This window comes from Camellia sinensis, chromosome 15 (genome assembly GCF_055761805.1).
Source record: "Camellia sinensis isolate YWXY chromosome 15, ASM5576180v1, whole genome shotgun sequence".
Classification (NCBI taxonomy): Eukaryota; Viridiplantae; Streptophyta; class Magnoliopsida; order Ericales; family Theaceae; genus Camellia; species Camellia sinensis.
Window position 1 is genome coordinate 101,073,914 of NC_138975.1, and position 13,150 is coordinate 101,087,063.

Here is a 13,150-nt window from a genome sequence, read left to right on the forward strand (position 1 = left end):
TAACAAATCAGCATATAAGGTGGTTTTTCCAAGTAATAATTCATATACAGGATAAACAGATGAATACAACATAGATCCTTCCATTGGTGCTGCAACACACGATATGTATCTTAAGGTTTCCATAGGTCTATTCAATTTATCAGTAAATACCATAGAAACAAAAGAGTGTGTGGATCCTAAATCAATTAATACATACGCAATTTGGCCACAAATAAAAAGTGTACCTGAAACCACAGCCTCTATGTTCTGAGTATCCCCTAGAATGAGTGCAAAGACTCTTCCTTGCCTTAAATCATTTTTTGTTGCAGCAAGTGTTGCATTTGATTTCATTGTTAGAGCTGACCCGATTGAAATTGTAGCACCCCGATTACCGCCTTGTTGTGGTTGTGTACAATCTCTTGCCATGTGACTAACTTTCCTACACTGATAGCATGCTCTTGTAGCAAAGTAAGAAACACCCCGATGCTTCTTTCCATATACAATGCAAGTGGGTACTGAATTGACATTATAATTTGAACTTGAATTACTAGAAGTTTGTGATTTTGATTTCTTGTTCATCGATGACATTTCCTTATTTGCGTTGAAGTTTTGTCTTTTACCTCTTCATTCGAAATTTTGGTTATGAGCAGCCATGTTTGCTTCTGGCATCAATGCTCTATCCAGTACATCAACATACTTTGGTGATTTAAGGACATTAATTCTCTCCAAGATTGAATCACAAAGACCTCCCTCAAACTTCCAATCCTTTTTGTAATCTATATCGGCCATGGTGCAAAACGTACTAACTTTGTAAATTGGGCTTTGTATTCAACCACTGTCTTGCTCCCCTGCTTTAGTTGTCAAACTCGAACACCTTTTTGTCCCTGATACATTATGGGAAATACTTCTCATAAAAGATTTCTAGGAATCGAGTCTAGCTAATCTCTTTATTATCGTCATGAATTAGCATCCACCATCTCCTCACTTCATCCTCCAAAGTAAATGCAACTAATAGGACTTTTTGCGCTCAGTACATGGAAACACCTCAAATAATTTCTCAATCCCCAAGACCCAAGTTTCAGCCTTGAGTGGGTCTACTCCTCCATGAAATAAAGGTGGCTTCATCTTTTTGAATTCCTTGTTGAGAGTAATGGTTCGATCATTTGATTGTTGTTCTTGTACAGGTGGTGGTACGGGTATTGAAAGTGGGGTTAGTGGTTGTTGTTGTTGCCATTGTTGTTGTTGTCTTAAGCTTTTGGCCATATCATGCATCATTCTTTTCATTTGATAAAGTCGAGAGGAGGTAGATTTCTCCAATTCATCCACTCTTGTTCACACTATTATCTATATGAACCTTGTATTGTAACAAACACAATATATGTACATATATTCACGTACACAATTACAGAAGTTATCTCATTCTAATATTCCAATGCCTATAAATGCAATCCTTACGTCTTTTCTAGACACCTTATTGCTTAATGGACAAATGAATGAGATATAACTCGTGCTCTAATACCATTCTATCACGACCCGAACCCGCCCCTATAAGATTAGGTCATGACCGGCTAATAATCCCAAATTACCTTCAGCCTCAATCACAAAATCAATCGTAATATTATAACTGGGCTAAGCGGAAGCAATATCAAATATAAAAGATAGTCCACTGAGCAGTGCATTTATGCCAAATTCATAAATATTTAAAACTTTAAACTTCATACATGCTTATATACATTACACCAAAGATAGACTTCTTATACAACATTCATCCGTAACAAGTTCCAAAATAACAAAAGTAAACAAAACAAATGGAAAGGTTGACAAAGCTTGACTCCTCTTGAGTCCAAACACGCTTCATCACGGAAGCACTTCAAATATGGCTTTACAGGGGTAGACTCTGAGGTTGCCTTAGACTTAACGTTCCATTTGCTCACCTATATATATATATAAGGCAGAGAGGTGAGCTAAAGTCTAGTGAGTAATATCAATATAAAGGGTTTAAATGAATGAAGTCCAATATGATACAAAACATATCTTTAATTTCCTAAAATAATTCATTTCGATAAGCAAAACAATTTGATTAACAATCATATCATTCCTTTGCTATAACAATAATCATTCGAATCATTATACATAGTACATCCAATAGAGTAACAATGAAACGATGTGCCAAAGCCAATAGAACCACTAGGTCAATCCAATGGGACCACAACAGGTCAATCAATAATCCATAATTCAATGTGGACCATTAAGGTCTAACATCAGAGATTTTTGTGTTTCAATTAATTCAATGGGTCATGGTATTGTTTCCTCCAAGCGAGGGTCTCATTAAAGGATGTCACGATTACAATTTCGAAAAGGACATTCATTCATAGATAACAAAATAAAATTCAAAATATCATTCTTAACCAATTCAAAATACTTTTCGAACATAACTTTATAAAGACATTACTTATAGTGTATTATACCGATATTAAGCCTTAGACATCCACCTACATAATACACATTGTAACAACTTGAAAATTTAAGTTGTCCCTTAAATTTTATATTAGTATTATTTAATTATAAATAAGATAAATCCTAAATTTTAATTAGTACCACAATTAATTATGATAATAACAACAAGAATAATAATAATGGTAGCAATAGTAAAATAAAACAATTAATTTTATGATGGTATATAATAAAATGTAATTTAATTTACATTAAGCGTTATTGTGCAAATATTTTATTAATTAGAATCAATGTAGAATTAAGCCGATGGTTGTTGTAGATAAAGCTCGAATAAGCTCAAAATAAAATAAAAAATAAAAAATAAGAAAAAAGAGAAATCAATGGATAAGGGAGCCATATGGATAAGCATGCATTTGAGTGAATTAAGTGGAGGGTCACGTGTTTATTTGGGCAACAAGTGAATTGAATCAAAAGGGTTGGGAAGCACCTATAAAAGGTGCCTCGGGTGAGAAATGAGGAGTAAGGAAAGAGTAGTCAGTCAGTAAAAGAGGATGTTTCGATAATGGATTAATATAAATGTGAGTTATATTATACCTTAAGTCATCATAATATATTTTACGTACGTTTTGAGTTACCATAATTTATTTTATGCAATTTGTATTTTATAAATTACATTAATATCTCGATTACGTGAATTATTTTCTGACCTCTATTTGTTTTAATTGAAACCCATGGATATGTTTGTTTAACTTTTAATAATTATTTCATTATGATTTTATAAACAATTATGTTTTGTAAGTACCACCACAGAAGTCTCATGCCTTGGGAGACTTAAATAACCATTGGCCCTCTAATTAGTCACTTTGTGATCCTCTGTCTGTCATGGATCCACCGACACTCTGATTTCTGGTATGGAGTAAAGTGTTGTACGAAACTAAGTGCTATACTATTGTGGGAGCCACCTCTAGAGTTCGTACGAGCCACCTCTTGAGTCCATATATCTGTTTTGTTCCATACCGTGGTTATGATTTCTAGTGTGGAACAAAGTGTTGTACGGAGCTAAGTGCTACGCTATGGTGGGAGCCACCTCTAGAGTTCATACAAGTCACCTCTTGAGTCCACACATCTATTATGCTCCGTTCTGTACCGTGGTTATGATTATTTTGTTTATATGATTTCTGTATTATATGTCAAATGATATCTGTATTATATACTCTGTATTTTAATATCAAACCTTGTTTAGCCAATAATTATCCATAGTGAATTTTATACCCTTATGCTTTTAGTATAATATTTCTCACTCTGCCATGTACTTATAGCTGTTTACCAATTTTTAGGAAGCAATGCAATTTAGAAATAACTTTGGAGAGTCTTAGATGCGGGGCTGCAGAATAGATACACACAACACTTTTATAGTATTTATAATTCTATTTTTCATATGTAAATATCGACCTTTTTTGTCAATAAATTTTGTTATAAAAGTAGAAACTCCAATGATTATTTTGGTACCCTCACTTAAATATTTTTCCACTCGCGTTTAGTGATTTGTTTAAGAATTGGCCGGAGGTAACTTCAGTTACTGACCATCACAATGCTTAATCCTTGGGTACGGAGAGCGGCTCGTGACACACATAACGAAGTACACATTGAAACACAAGTCTCAATCAACCATTCTATCTTAATTCAATTCCCTTTTAATGTGTTTCTAATTTATTTTCTTATTAATGTTGTCTAAACAATGTCCAAAAATGCTTAAGAGAGCATAAGGATGAAAATATGTACAAGGGAGTTTGTTTCAAAAATGCTGAAAACAGGGCAATTTGCTCGAGTGTAACTTTGGTCGCTCGAGCAGTGTAGTTTGTCTGCAAAAGTATTGGATGGTGTTCAAGTTGGCTCAAGCCATCACTCGGTCGCTCAAGCCAAGTGCAAATGTCCGTGAAATACTTGGGGCATGTAAAGTGTGCTTGAGCGACGAATGCATTGCTCCAGCGAAGTGGACAAATTCTAAGTTTTCCATAATTACAATTGAAGTTCAAAAACATGAGTTTCAAGTCCAAAGCTTGCATGGCTAAAGAAAACATGAAGGAACACTTCATAAAATATGAATACTTTAATAACTAAAAACTATAATTCAAAATCTCTTTCAAATTTTCCAAAACAAAACTCAAAACTCCATAGTTTTGCCATGCATGTAATAAATTCAACCTCTTTCCCTTCAAAACATGATCAAATGAAATAATAAGTGTAAAAGCATGAAGAATTCTCAAAAATAGCAAATATAGCTTCATCCATGTAAAGATTTTGATGGAAATCAAACTTAAAGATGATGAATTATGCATGCATATCCCAATTTTGCTCTTGTTTACCAAATTCAAAGTAATCCTAGCATTTCTTTAACAATTTCACGCAAATGATCCTACGACCTCATGAATTCAACTTCTACAAGGATTATCTACAAGGATTATAGGTGAGATTCTTACCTAGAGTTTGAATGTAGGTATAGATTTGCTTAATTCTTCAATACTTCTCCTTCATAATTCTTCTCTCTCTTTCTCTACAAATGTTGCTCTCTCTCTCTCTCTCTCTCACACACACACACACACACACACACACATTTTCAGCCTATTTTTGATGAGGAATGTGCTCTTTAAACATGTTTCTAACATATGTATATATGGTTGGATTAAGTTAAGTTAATCAAATGAGATTAGGGCTAATTAATTAACCTTAATTCTAATCAAGACTAATTGATTTAATCTAATTATTTTGATCCGAATCAAATTTTAATCAAACTTATCATATGATTCTAAATATTCAAATTAGTTTATTGAAATAGTCAATTTTGGTTTCTGAATTCGTTTAGGCTTTCAATTTCAAATTCAAAGTTGGTATTCTAACAAATATTTCATAAACAAACAGATAAACACCAACTAAACACATAATTATGCACATATGCTCAATGAAATAATATATAAAAATAATATACATATTGGAGTTGTCACACCCGGGTCATCCTACAATCTTATCATCGAAACGGACTCCCAATATGCCATTGATATACTAAAAGAGAACATTAAGATCACATTCCCACTTCAAAGTCTAGTGGATGATTCCAAGTTTCTCATCCAAAAATGCAGCTACACGATTCAACATGCCATAAGAAAGGGCAACGAGAGAGCTAACGGACTAGCCAAAATGGGCGTAGATCAAAATGAAGTATTGGTTGTCATGGATGATCCCCCGAAAGAAATTCGAGGCCAACTAGTGGCAGATGTAATTGGCTAAAGCTATCACAAGTAGTATCCTAGGGGTAGCTAATTTTTCTTTCCCTTAGTTCGTTTGTTTATCGTTTCCTTTTCCAATGTAACAAAAAAAATATAAAAATAAGTGGTGTATAATATATATATATATATATATAAATATAAATTTGTTAATGACTTTTTAGTTTAATACATTTAATAAAATTATTAAGCATTCATTTGGCATAAGATTATGAGACGAAAATAGTCACAAAAAGACAAAATAGGGCCAATAAAATAAAATATAACACTAAAATCATAATCATTTCATTTTTTTCTCTTACAAGAATCAAAAAAGCAAAAAGTTAATCCTAAACGAGATTTTTTAGTCTGAACCTAAAATAACCAAAGAGTCAATCCACATCCTAAACGAATCCTAAATTTTTTTTAAAATGATGAATTTGTTTACATAGGTCTCGTTTGGAAAGTTAGTTATTTTTGTAAGCTATTTTAGTAGACTAAAATATTTGTGTTTAGAAAGATGGTTAAATTTTTTTGTAATTGAATGTGATACTATATTTGTGAGAGAAAAAGTGAAATGATTATGAATTTGATGTGATATTTTTTTATTAACTATTTTAACTTATTTTATTTTTTACTTTTTGTAAATTTTACCCTAAAAGTATAAAAAAATAAAAAAATAAAAAAAAAAGTCTTTCAAACAAGGCCATAGTAATGATAAATTTTATTTCCACACACCAAATTTCCTTACTTCACATACTTAATAAATTTTTTCAGAATCACAATTTTATCTTTTAACAAAATTACCATCTCACCCATCACTATCTCACCCACACATCTCACAATTTTTTCATAATTCTATTGGATTTCACTTCCAACAACTTACCCATTGCCAGCAAAGTCAAAGCGGAACTAAGGTCAAGTTTGGGAAGACTAAATAAGTGCACTTTTTAATTTTTTTTTGTATTATGTGTAGAAAAAATAGAGATAAGATGTTAATTGATGTGACTCAAAAAAAATAAAAAGATGAAATAAGTACACTTTTATTGGTTAGCCAAACTTGACCTAATTCCTGCCTCCCTAGAACAGCCGCAAATATTACCATAGGAATGCGATCCTGAAAATCATAACAAAGGACAATCATTAAAAATAAAAATAAAACAACACCACCAACAGTTGCTATTCATATTATCTGTCAAATCAAAACACAGCTCCAATTACAATTACCAACCTTTGAGGATCTAAATCCATGGCATACGATTACAAGTTCTTTAGAACCTGTTTCATGCAATATTCCCACAACCTTGTCCCCATGGTTGGTCTATATTATAACTCGTTGTTGAATCACTGTCGAGATGTAGCCCAAACTCTTTTTCACTTGACATTTCACATTAGTTCATACTCATTATAATATCGTATATGAGATATCACACATATTTAAAAAATTAATTATTATAAAAGAGGATGTGCACAGAGAATGTGAAAATATATTTGGAAGGTGAAGTGTATAGACTGAGATAAAAAAGTAAAAATCAAGTTAATAAATGTGTAGATTGAGAAAATATGTACACAGCAATAATTTGGTGTGTGGAAATAGAATTTTCCCATAGTAATGAATTGTTTTTTGTTTTTGTTTTTTTTGGCGAATTACACTAACGGTCTCTATAGTTTGGGACTTGTATCACTTTGGTCCCTGACTTTTCAATTGTGACACATTTGATCCTGAATTTTAAATCTTGTTCCAAATAAAGATAATTGAAGATATCATTGCTTAATTTCAAGGGCCAAATCTTTAATTTGGTAAAATATAAACTAATTTGACAAAAATAAATATTAAAAAAATATTTGAATTTTAAAAAATTATTTCTACCCACTAAAGATAAAATTTTAAAAAAATTGATAAATCTTTTAGACATTTATTTATTTACTTATCTTAACAAATTAATTTTTATTATGTGTTTAGATGATGATCATGTAATCAGTGGTTGTTTTTATTTTCATTAAATTAGTTTATATTTTTTTAAAAGTCCAATATGACGATAATTTTGATATTATTATTAAATCAATCCATTAAATAAAAAATCCAAAACTAAAAATATTTTATATATTAAATATTCGATTGCACATTAAAATCACAACATCCACTCATTACATGATTATCATCTAAACACATAATAAAAATTAATTTGGTAAAAAAAATAAATAAATGTCTTAAAGATTTATTAATTTTAATGTTTACTAGGTTGAAATAATTTTTTAAAAAAATATTTTTTTGACATTCATTTTTATCAAATTAGTTTATATTTTTATCAAATTGACCATTTTGCTCTTGAAATTAAGTAATGGTATTTTTCATTATTTTTATTTGAAATAAGATTCAAAATTTATAATCAAATATATTACAATTGAAAAGTGAAGAATTAAAGTAACACGAGTTCTAAACTATAAATACGATTAGTGTAATTCGTCTTTTTATTTATTTATTTATTTATTTTATTATTTTTAGTGGGGCTTGTGTTTTGGATATACATTGACTTCCCCTGGAAGAAATTTTTTTGGCCATGTCCACCAAATGTTAATAATATATCTATATAATAAAGTAGGATAGTTTTTAAATTTATCCTACACACATTTGTCCTATTAGGATATTTGGACGATTTGGATCTATTCAAATTATAAAATAATGGCTGAGATATATTTTTCAAAAAATATCCTATATATACATTTTGAATAATGCTTGGGACCCCCCCTTTTGGGGGTCACCCTCTCACCCCCCTTTGCCACGTGGCGGGTGATGATTAGAGGAGTAGGAAAAAAAAGAAAAAGAAAAAGAAAAAGAAAAGGTAACCAATGAGAGAGAGGGGGGGTCAAAGGGGGTGGGGGGAAAATGGGGGATGAATCATTGTTGATACATTTTTTATTTTCCCACTTCTCTCTTACTTCAATTTCTCACATATCCTTCTATGATCTCATGATCTCACATTTCTCTTTCTTTTCTTTTTAGTTTTTTATTTTCTCCCATTTTTATTTTTCTCTCTATTTGTTTTTATTTTTTTCTCCTTTTTGATTACTTATTTTTATTCACATATGGAAAAGTTTGCAATCCCAGAATTAGGAGTCAGATTTTACTATGCGTACTGAAGATTATATTAATGAATTTTTTAGTCCACAAATTAAATGAATTTGAACAATTAATTATTATTTTTAAATATATTGAATATCTGATAGATTTCGTAAATTTAGACCTCATATAAATTTTCAACATCTATATAATAAAGTATGATAGTTTTTGAATTTGTCCTACACATATTTGTCTTACTAGGACATTTGGACGGCTCAGATCTATTCAAATTATAAAACAACAGCTGAGATATATTTTCCAAAAAATATCTTACATGTACATTTTCTTTTTTCTCGTTTCTCTCTCTTACTTTTTTCTTTTCTCACACATCCTTTTATGATCACATGATCCCACCTTCCTCTTTCTTTTTCTTTTTTTCTTTTTCTTTTTATTTTATTTTCCTATTTTTATTTATTTTTCTCTATTTGTTTATTTTCTCATTTTTGTTCACTTATTTTTATTCATATTCTATGGAAAAGTATGTGATTCTAGAATTAGAAGTCAGATTTTACTGTGTGTAATGGAGATTAAATTAATGAATTTTATAGTCCACAAATTAAATGAATTTGAACAATTAATTATTATTTTTAAATATATTGAATACCTAATAGACTTTATAAATTTAGACATCATATGAATCTTCAACATCTATATAATAAGGGAAAAGGGTTTTTGAAAATGTCTAATTTATGTTAGAGATACATTTTGATCCAATGGTCCATATCAACCTGGGTATATATCAATGACTCAGATCAATGTATTTCCCGCCCAAATATTTCTCTCCCTCACCCTTCCACCTATCCACGTCTCCTCCCTATTTCCTCTTTATCTCTCTCTCTCTCTCTCTCTGTTCTCACCCACTCTCCTCTCATTCCCTCTTTATCTCTATCTCTCTCTCTGTTCTTCTTCTTTCCTACCCTCCCTCTGCCGCTGCTCTCCAGTCTTCTGCCTCTCGAACTCGGCTGTATCTGTCCCGACGCTGCTCGCAAGGTAAGATTTTTACCTCTCCATTCTCTCTCTGTTTGTGTTTGCCTCTCCAGTCCTCGAAAACTTATTCTGTCTCTCCAATCTTCTCTGTCGGGCTGTGAACAGGTTATTTTATGGTTTTGTTTTAGGGCTATTTTCTGTTATTTAGGGCTATTTTCCATTGTTTATTTTGGGTTTGTAATCCTCTCTGTCAGGTGAACAGGTTATTTTAGGGTTTTCTTTTAGAGCTATTTCCATTGTTTATTCTGGGTTTGTAATCCTAACATTCAGGCTGTGAACATGTTAATTTTTGATTTTGAAATCAAAAATTACGAAGAGGTGTTTTTTAGTAATGTTAGGTAAATTATTGTGTTTTGATTGCATTGAGTATATACGATTACACTATTTTTGGAAATCCATTGATACAGAGAGGGAAATCCATTGAAATCCATTTTTGGAAATCCATTGAAATCCATTAATCTTGGTTTATGCTTATAAAGTGTAAATAATGAGAGGGACTAAGGTGTTTTAGTGTGGAAATCCATTTAATATATGAGGTGGACTAAGGTGTTTAATTATAAGGTGGAAATCCATTTATGCTTATAAGGTGTAAATAATGGGATTAATCTACTGTGTTTGCTCTGTTGTCTGAGGAGGGAATTGCCGAGGGAATTGCCAAGGGAATTCATAGAGTAACTGCTGTTACAACACTGTGCTTCTAAGGCCTTGGAACTAGCATTGTCACTTGAAGTAAATGAGGCATCAAAAACAAAAGGAAGCTCGCTGGAACAGGTTGTCACTTCTTTTTATTATTTTTACCAGATTCAGATACAATGTCTCTTCCTGTGAATTAATAAATGATAAACTGAACTGCTTTTTCAAATTCATTATTCATGTTTGACCGTGGCTTTTTGTGTGATAGTTTGAGTTATGTTTTCTTCTTCCTGAAGCAAGGGTGTTGCTTAATTCATTATTCATGTGTGACCCTGCCTTCCTCCACCAGCTTTTCTACCATTTTTAACTTGCATTAATCTCTTTTTTGCCAGGTCTAAAATAGTTCTACACCTGGATTTTGACTTCTTATTGTTTATAAGCTTGGTCGACTGTTGAAGGGATTGTGGTGGGAGGGATGGTACTTTGAAATGTAAATAGAATTTGTTTGTAAGTGTGGATTGTGAAGTACAAAGTTTCACTTTTAAGTATATGATTCATTGAATGTTGGTCATTTGCATGTGCCATATGTTGACAAATGTGATTTTTGATTCATGATTTTAACTAAATATGCAACTGCTCCCTAAACTTCTACTTCAGCCTAATTTTATTTTTTGGTTAGCTATTTCCTAAAATACATCTTTTTTTTGTTGTTGGGAGTGCTTTTTCATTTAGTAGATCCTGAATTGTGCAGGCACTAAAGCAGCTACCTCAAGGAAAGATCGAATTAGCCACAAAATTTGGTATTGCCAAAATTGAACCTACCCAAATTGTGGTGAAAAGCACCCCTGAATATGTTCGCTCCTGTTGCGAGGCGAGCCTGAGGTGCCTTGGTGTGGACTACATTGATCTCTACTATGTACACCGGATTGACACATCAGTACCTATAGAGGAAACCGTATGTGTCTTGGTTCTTCTTTCCGATAAAGTTTACTGGTTTACTGGTTTATTGGTTTATTTTTCTTTTAAAGTTTACTGGTTTACCTATAGAGGAAACCGTACCTAAAGTTTACTGGTTTATTCTTCTTTTAAAAAAACAGGGAGGTATTATTGGAGTTTGAATAATTTTTTTATTAGTATTATTTGTAATTTTTTGTGTATGTGATGTTTGAATGAAATTTTCTTCTTGAATGGCAGATGGGGGAACTTAAGAAGTTGGTGGAAGAGGGTAAAATAAAGTTCATTGGATTATCTGAAGCAAACCCAAACACAATAAGGAAGGCACATGCCCCCTACGGGCCCTACCTTTCTACTCAACCATATCAGCATTCTTCTGTTGATTACTTGTAAGGACGTTTCTAAGCAATTGGTGTTATGATCCTGCTTGCATGCCTTAAATACATTTCCCATCATTGGTTTGAAAATTTTGCTATTTATTCACTATATATATAAATTCACTATTAAATAAATGATTAAATTCACTATATATATAAATTAAGTTAACAACCTTATTTAAGAGCTCCATTTTGATCATCATACTTAGGGGAAACAACTGCACAGGGTAAATGTGGGAAAAAAAATTACAAATTAGTGTTAAAATTTATAAATTTTAATAATAATGATTTTATAGTTTGTTTTTAAGTTACTATGAATTTTAAATTTCTCTTTGATCTACTTCGAATGGGTTTCATTTTGAAATGTGTTTTGATTTCTCAAAGGTTTTATTGTGTTTGAATTTGTGTTTCTAAGATTTGGGTTTGGGTTTGTGATTTTTAATGTGTTGTAATGTTTATTAACTGGGTTATGACTCCCATTCGAAGCTCAACCTTGAACAGCAATGGAATTCAAATAGGAAGAGAGAGACGTAGAGGAAAAAGAGGGACAGAGCTATCTGCTCAAAAAAGAACAAAAGCAAAAAGAAGTAGAAAAAGAAAAGAAAAAGTAGCTTTAGTTAAATAATTGCACAGAATTGTTTAAAGAATAATGCTACATGATTGTTATTGTTTAAATAATTGTGTTTATATTAACAATTTATTTATTTTTATTAAAAAATAAAAAAATGTCGAGTAGTTTTGGTTTTTCAGATACTTAACATATATTTGTGAGAAGCCAGATAAATCAGTAGTTTGAAAGTGTTAAAATCTGAAGGTGTTAGAATCTATTACCAGAAAAATCAGTAGTTTGAAGGTGTTAGAATCTGAAGGTGTTAAAATCTGGAGTTTAAATTGAGATCTGTTAAAAAAATGGTGAATTTAAATTTGTATGAAAATTAAGTATAAATTGAGTTTATGAGTCATGTTTATATAGAAAATGCTTTTTTTTGTGTGTGTAGATAAATTTGAACTCAAAATTTAAATTAGGTTTAAATTGGGTTACCTTAAAAAAATGATCACAAAAGTGAATTTTGAGAAAGAGAAGAAATAATGGGAGTGGTGATTTGTTCAAAAAGTGAAAAGAAGAGTTTTTTTATTAATAGAATTTTGACTTCAAATTCTTATAATAAATTATATTTTTTAATTTTTATTTTAATTTTATTGGGGTGTATTTATGTTTGGTTATTTTTACAAAATTCATTTCAAAATCAATAAATTTGATAAATTACATTTGAAATCAATACTTTTAAATTTAATTATATTTTAATCTTATAATTAATTCAGACACGGATATACATTTTTAAACCTCCAAACCAACCCTGGGGACTTGCCTGGTTAGAATCTAT

At 31.0% G+C, this 13,150-nt stretch overlaps 1 long non-coding RNA gene across 2 annotated transcripts; it reads left to right on the forward strand.

Annotated features, from left to right (window-relative positions):
• The first annotated feature begins 9,580 nt into the window (after window positions 1–9,580).
• Window positions 9,581–12,879, forward strand: LOC145813575 (uncharacterized). Of its 2 annotated transcripts, XR_014356733.1 has the most exons (5): window positions 9,581–9,804; window positions 10,434–10,572; window positions 10,827–10,941; window positions 11,186–11,389; window positions 11,629–12,879. It is a non-coding gene; the product is annotated as an uncharacterized LOC145813575 (long non-coding RNA). The 2 variants fall into 2 exon arrangements; XR_014356732.1 differs by lacking the exon at window positions 10,827–10,941.
• The last annotated feature ends 271 nt before the right edge of the window (window positions 12,880–13,150 follow it).